At 45.5% G+C, this 7,220-nt stretch overlaps 1 long non-coding RNA gene across 1 annotated transcript in view; it reads left to right on the top strand.

Moving 5' to 3' along the window:
• The first annotated feature begins 406 nt into the window (after positions 1-406).
• LOC311430307 overlaps positions 407-7,220 on the top strand; it is a 138,750-nt gene continuing 131,936 nt past the window's right edge. The window contains exon 1 of the long non-coding RNA XR_014688687.1: positions 407-648. This is a non-coding gene — a long non-coding RNA (uncharacterized lncRNA). The remainder of the gene's footprint in view (positions 649-7,220) is intronic.

Genomic DNA, 7,220 nt, shown 5'->3' with positions numbered 1-7,220 from the left:
CATTCACATTTTAAGGAAAAGGTACAGCATTGAAGAGGCTTTCAGGGTAGGGCATAACTGCATTATCTGAGCATTCCCTAGGCCCCCAACCTTAGATGCTATCGCGCTGGGGAAACCTGGTGTGCTAGCCCTAAGGAACAGCACGGAGTGTAGAGTGGAGTGGAGACACCACGGCTAGGCTCTGTAATCAGGTGGGGCCTCGATTGTTCTTGTGCACAAAGCTGCACTTTTTGCCACCCTAAGCCAAAGACCTGTCATGTTTTGACAAATGCTGTACCCTAGTGTACTTTTTGCTCATTATAATATCATTGTAATACCAAAACACACCTCCATCCCAAAAGCTACCCGCCTCCAAGGTGCGACCACCCCTCACTGAGCATGCGTTCTGAATTTCTCGGAGCCTATTACTTTAAATGGAGACAGGAAAACTTTACACCAATCATAACTAAGATATGCTTGACTAGAGCCACTCAAGCTCCACCTAAAAGATAGAAAATAATATAAATTGGCCCAAGAGAAAGGGGATGTTAGGGAAGATACCACCGTCAGGGGAGATACCATCCCGAGGACAACATCCTTAGGACCTCCTGACTCCTGGGATCAGTCGACGGGCTGAGCCTCTCTTCCCCCCCATTGGGATGCCTTTGGGTGAGATCTGAATACTTGCTTATAAATCTTTCTAGAGTCTTTGATCCTTTTAACGCGTTTATTTCTAGGCTGCACACCTGTGACACCTGTAAACACCTGTCACATCTGTTACATCTATAACATCTATAACACCTGTAACATCTGTAACACCTATAACACCTGTGTATTTCATGCATACTAGCTTGCTTTTGCAGACAGTCCCTATCGCCGGCAATCCAAAAGAACCTGATTATCTGTTGCTGTAATAAACCATACTTGATTGCATTGTGATAACTCTCATTGAGTGCAACGAGGGTGAGGGTGGTTATCCGTGATAGTTCAGTGTTCTGAATCTAACCAGACCCCCAGACGGTTAATGCATTTTTGGTGAATGTCTGAATGGACCCCCAGATGGTTAATGTGTTTTTGGTGAATGTCCGACTGGTTCAGTACCCTGAATCTGACCGGGCCCATAACGGTTAATCAGCTACACCCCTTAACGCGACAATCCTGGAAGCACAACACAGCTCAGAGAAAGCAGTCTATGAGGTTTCTGGAGAGTGTGGAAGACAGCTTCCTGATGCAGCTGGTTAGTGAGCCTACCAGGGGAGGTGCCCCGCTAGACCTTCTCTTCACAAACAGAGAAGGAATGGTGGGAGATTTGGTGGTTGGAAACTGTCTTGGGCAGAGTGACCTTGAAATGGTAGAGTTCTCCTTTCTTGGCGAAGTTAGGAGGGGGACCAGTAAAACTGCAGTCTTGGACTTCCGTAGGGCTGACTTTGAGGCGTTCAGGACACTGGTTGGTAGAGTCCCTTAAGAGGTGTTTCTGAAGGGCAGAGGAGTCCAGGAAGGCTGGACAGTCTTCAAGAAGGAAATCTTAATGGCTCAGGAGTGGTCTGTCTCCACGAGTCCAAAGATGAGAGAGGATGAAAGAAGACCGGACTGGCTGAACAGAGAATTGTGGCTTGATCTTAGGAGAAAAAAAAGAGGGTTTATAATATTTGGAAAAATGGGCAGGCCACTAGGAAGGACTATAAGGATGTTGAGAGGCTGTGCAGGGACAAAATTAGAAAGGCCAAAGTTCATCTGGAGCTCAAACTGTCTACTGCCACTAAAGATAATAAAAATATTTTTATAAACACAACACAAAAAGGAGGACTAAGGAGAATCTCCATCCTTACTGGATGCGGAGGGAAACTTAATTACAAGAGATGAAGAAAAGGTGGAGGTGATTAATGCCTTCTTTGCCTCTGTCTTTAGCGGCAATACCAGCTGTTCTCTCGATACCCAGTACCCTGAACTGGTGAAAGTGGATGGGGAACAGAATGTGGTCCTCATAATCCACCAATAAATGGTTGGCAACCTGCTACAGCACTTGGATGTACACAAGTTGATGGGGCCAGATGGGATCTACCCGAAAATACTGAGAGAACTGGTGGAGGAGCTGGCCAAGCCACTTTCCATCATTTTTTGGCAGTCCTGGCTATCAGGCAAGGTCTCAGTCGACTGGCAGCTAGCAAGTGTGACGCCCATCTACAAGAAAAGCCATAGGGGAAAAAAAAAAGCCATAGAGACCAAGGGAAACTAGGCCTGTCAGTTTGACCTAAGTGCCAGGGAAGCTCATGGAGCAGACTCTCTTGAGTGTCATCATGTGGCACTAACAGGACAAGCAGGTAATCAGGCCCAGTCAGCATGGGATTATAAAAGGCAGGTCCTGCCTGACAAACCTGATCTCCTTCTATGACAAAGTGACACGCTGGGTGGATGAGGGAAAGGCTGTGGATATCGTCTACCTTGACTTCAGCAAGGCTTTTGACACCATTTCCCACAACATTCTCCTCGAGAAACTGGCTGCTTATGGCTTGGACTGGCGTACGCTTCATTGGGAAAAAACTGGCTGGATAGCCAGGCCCAAAGAGCTGTGGTAAATGGAGTCAAATCCAGTTAGAGGCTGGTCACTAGTGGCATCCCCCAGGGCTCAGTACTGGGGCCAGTCCTCTTTAATATCTTTATCGATGATGGGGATCAAGTGCAACCTCAGTAAGTTTGCAGATGACACCAAGTTAGGTGTGTGTGTCAATCTGCTCAAGGGTATGAAAGCTCTGCAGGAGGATGTGGATAGGCTGGACTGATGGGCTGAGGTCAACTCTATGAAGTTCAACAAGGCCAAGTGCCAGGTCCTGCACTTGAATCGCAACAACCCCAAGCAGCGCTGCAGTCTGGGAGATGAGTGGTTGGAAAGCTGCCTGGAAGAGAAGGACCTGGGAGTATTGGTTGATAGCTGGCTGAATATGAGCCAGCAGTGTACTCAGGTGGCCAAGAAGGCCAATAGCCTCCTGGTTTGTATAAGAAGCAGTGTGACCAGCAGGTCTAGGGAAGTGATTGTCCCCCGATACTTGGCTCTGGTGAGGTCGCACCTCGAGTACTGTGTTCAGTTTTGGACCCCTCGCTACAAGGACATGGAGGTGCTGGAGTGTGTCCAGAGAAAGGCAACAAAGCTATTGAGGGGTCTGAAGAACAAGTCTTGAGGAGTGGCTGAGGGAGCTGGGTTTGTTCAGCCTGGAGAAGGTTCAGGGGTAACTTATCACTCTCTATAGGTCCATTAAAGGAGGCTGTAGTGAGGTGGGGATTGGTCTATTCTCCCATGTGCCTGGTGATAGGATGAGGAGGAATGGGCTAAAATTGTGCTGGGGAGGTTTAGGTTGGATATCAGGAGAATCTTCTTTACCGAAAGGGTTGTTAGACATTGTAATGGGCTGCCCAGGGAAGTGGTTGAGTCACCATCCACGAAAGTCTTTAGAAGACATTTAGATGTAGAGCTTAGTGATATGGTTTAGTGAAGGACTTGTTAGGCCAGAGGTTGGACTTGAGGTCTCTTCTAACCTAGACGATTCTGTGATCTCTGAACTAAACTAAGGAAGTGCTGCTTCAGTCAACGTGTATTCTCCATTTTATCTCCTAGTTAACTCTGACGACAGGCAGAGGGTTTTTTGGCTTGTTTATTTGCTTATTTTTAATCTACCTTTTCATGTCTGTTGCTCTGCACTAGGATCCTTCCTTTTCATTTTGAGTTGTAGATCACAGCTACCATATCAACACACTCTTTAGCACCCAGCTCCTTTGTTGAACCTGGCCTTTTAATCAATTTGAAAAATTGGATTACTTTTTAAAAAAATAATAAATAATAATTTTGCGCTTGAACACCTACTGGTCACCGAAAATTAATGGGCATCTTTGACCATAGAAATGAGATGGTTCAGTTCTATACCAAGGTGATAATATGACCTTTCAGCAGCACCACTTCTTCCCTTCCAGTGACCTTACTCTGGAGAGTAGTAAAGATAAATTGTTTGTGAAGTAGTCATATACATTAGTGGAAATCACTATGAGAAAGTCCATAATAAAATCAATAAAGCTGCCTTCTATGTCTTAAATAGTGTGCAGTAAATTTGGATTGTGGCCATACCTTCAACAATGAGAATAAAACAAAAATATTGAGTAACTGGGCATTAAGAATCATCTATTCAGGGCAGTGAATAAGTAAGGACTAGGAACAGAACATCCCAACCTTGATTTGAAATCACATTGTGCCTTACTTGTGCATAATATATAAAGGATATATACAGGGAAGAAAAAAAAATATGTAGAATTAGACAGATGTATGTTATGCATATAGAAAAAGTGAGGTAACCATTTTACTACCCACTTTTTCCTAACCTTTTATTCATTATTTTTTATTGTCTGTAAGCTGAATCAAATTCACATTAACATTTGTATTCTTTCCAAGGTGATGTGGAGCAGTGACTTCAGTAAAACAATTATTGATTGATTGATTGATTCTACCCCTCACAACCTCCTTCTGGACAAACTGTCCATCTCTGAAATAAGCAGGTTCATGCTACACTTGGTGATGAACTAGCTCAGTGGTAGAGCTCAAAGGTTTGTAGTGAATGGGGCTATACCTGGCTGGCAGCCAGTCACTAGTGGTGTTCCGCAGGGCTCAATTCCAGGGCCAGTCTTAGTTAACATTTGCATCAATGATTTGTATCAATGATTTGATTATCAAAAAATAACATTTGTATCAATGATTTGGATACAGGGCTGGAATACATCCTCAGGAAGTTTGCTGACAATACCAAACAGGGAGGTACTACTGACTCCCTGGAAGGATGAGAGGCCTTGCAGAGGGATCTAGATACATTTAAGCATTGGGCTTCAATGGGTCATCAGATTGCCAATGCTACAAACTGGTAGATGAGTGACTGGAAAGCATCACACAAGATAGGGATCTGCGGGTGCTGGCCAGCAATAGTCCCAACATGAGTCAGTAATGTGCCCTGGCAGCCAAGAGGGCAAACCACATTTTGGGGAGCATTAAACCCAGCGTAGCCAGCTAGTCAAAGGAAGGGATTCTCCTGATATATTTAATGTTAGTGTGGCTCACCTTGAATACTGTGTGAAGTTCTGGGCTCCACAATATAAAAAGGATGTTAAGGAACTTGATTTATCCAGAGGAGGGCAACAAGGCTGGTAAAAGGGCTGCAAGGCATGTCTTATGAGGAGAAGCTGAGTGTACTTGGGTTGTCTAGTTTGTAGAAAAGAGACCTAAAAGGTGATCTTATTGCTATCTACAGCTTCCTGAGAAGAGAAAGTGGAGGGGGAGGTGTCGATCTCTTCTCCTTGGTAACCAGTGACAGCATGTGAGGGAATATCACAAAGCTATTTCAGGGTAAAATAAGACTTGATATAAGGAAAAAAATTCTTTACTGTGAGGTTGGTCAAACACTGGAACAGGCTTCCTAGTGAGGTGGTTGATGCCTGTAGTGGGTTTACATGGCAAGGTTTTGGTAGCAGGGGGCCATAGGGGTGGTTTCTGTGAGAAGGATCTAGAAGCTGCCCCATGTTTGGGAAGGGCCCCATGGCTGACCAGAGCTGAGCCAATAAACAATGTTGTTTTGCGCCTCTGTGAGAGCAGAGACAGGGAAAAAAACGCTGCGCCACACAGCAGCTGGGCGAGTGAGAGGAGTGAGGAACAGCCTTGCAGGTGCCAAGGTCAGTGAAGAAGGAGGGGAAGAGGTGCTCCAGGCACCAGAGCAGAAGTCCCCTGTGGCCTGTGGTGAGGACCATGGTGAAGCAGGATGTCCCCCTGCAGCCCATGGAGTACCACGGTGGAGCAGGGTTCCACGCTGCAGCCCGTGGAGGAGAACATGGTGAACCAGGTGGCCCTGCACCGATGGAGGCTGCCGCCTGTGGAAAACCCCTGCTGGAGAAGATTCCTGGCTGGACCTGTAGCCCATGGAGAGGAGACCAAACAGGAGCAGGTGACCTGGCAGGAGTTGCTGCCCGTGGGGGACCCAGGTTGGAGCAGTTTGCTCCTGAGGGATGGACCCTGTGGTACTGACCCATATCTGGAGCAGTTCTGGAAGAGCTGCTGCCTGTGGGAAGCCCACGCTGGATCAGTTCATCAAGGACTGTATCCCGTGGGTGGGACCCCACAGCACAGAGGACGAGAGTGACTGAGAAGGAGCGGCAAAGAAGCGCTGTAGACTGACCATAACCCCCATTCCCCCGTTCCCCTGCGCCGCTCGGGGGGAGGAGGTGGAAGAGGGTGGATGAGGGGGGAAGGTGCTTTTGGTTTCTTTCCTTTGTTTCTCACTTCTCTAGCTTGTTAGTAATGAGCAATAAATCTTACTATCTTCTTATGCTGAGTCTGTTTTGCCCGTTACAATAATTACTGCATCATCTTCTCATCCTTATCTCAACCTTTGAGCCTTTTTCATCATATTTTCTCCCCATTCCTCTTTGAGGAGGGGGAGTGAGAGAGCAGCTGTGGTGGAGCTCGGCTGCCCACTCGAGTGGAACCACAATGCCCCATACCTGTGAGTATTCAAGAGGCTTTCAGAAAATGCCCTCAATGACAGTCCAGTGGGTGGCAACTCTGCCTGTGGAAGAGAGAGTTATATGATCTTTACATTCCATTCCAATACAAGGCATTGTATGATTCTGTGATTCTATGATTCTACAATTCTTTAAGTTCTGGTTAGCCCTGAAGAGGTCAGGCAGTCAGACTAGATTATCCTTGAAGGTCCCTTCCAACTCAACTGAACCATTCCATTCCATTCCATTCCATTCCCTCTTGGCTTATATCTAAGTGCATAGAAAGTGATTGTCAACAGATTCCCTAACTGCACCTGAACTGCAGTGTTCACTACTGTGAAAACCTGTACTGCCTTTGGGATATTACAGATTACCAAATCATAGTCTCCTGAGGGCTGGTGAATTACATTCAGGCTTTAACATGCCCTCTGGATTATGTTCCATTCAACAGTACAGATTTATCTAAATTATGATGGATTTGGTATATATTTTCTTATCTGGTACTTTGACTAGATAAAATTATGTATGCAGTTGTTTAGTAATGTTGTTGTTTATTTTCAAGTCCATATTACAATGTATTTAAACAAAAGTAGGCAAGAAACTTTTCAGGAGGATTAGTGAAATTTGTGATAATTTTTTCTTGGATTACCAGTTTGGTCCATAATCTGTTGCCCTTGTTTTAGACACCTATCTTTGAATTATGCAGTTAATTAATT

The sequence above is a fragment of the Aythya ferina genome, assembly GCF_964211825.1.
Source record: "Aythya ferina genome assembly, chromosome: 1".
NCBI classification, from domain to species: domain Eukaryota; kingdom Metazoa; phylum Chordata; class Aves; order Anseriformes; family Anatidae; genus Aythya; species Aythya ferina.
The sequence above is the reverse complement of the archived record's forward strand: the minus strand, read 5'-3'. Positions and strand labels throughout refer to the sequence as shown.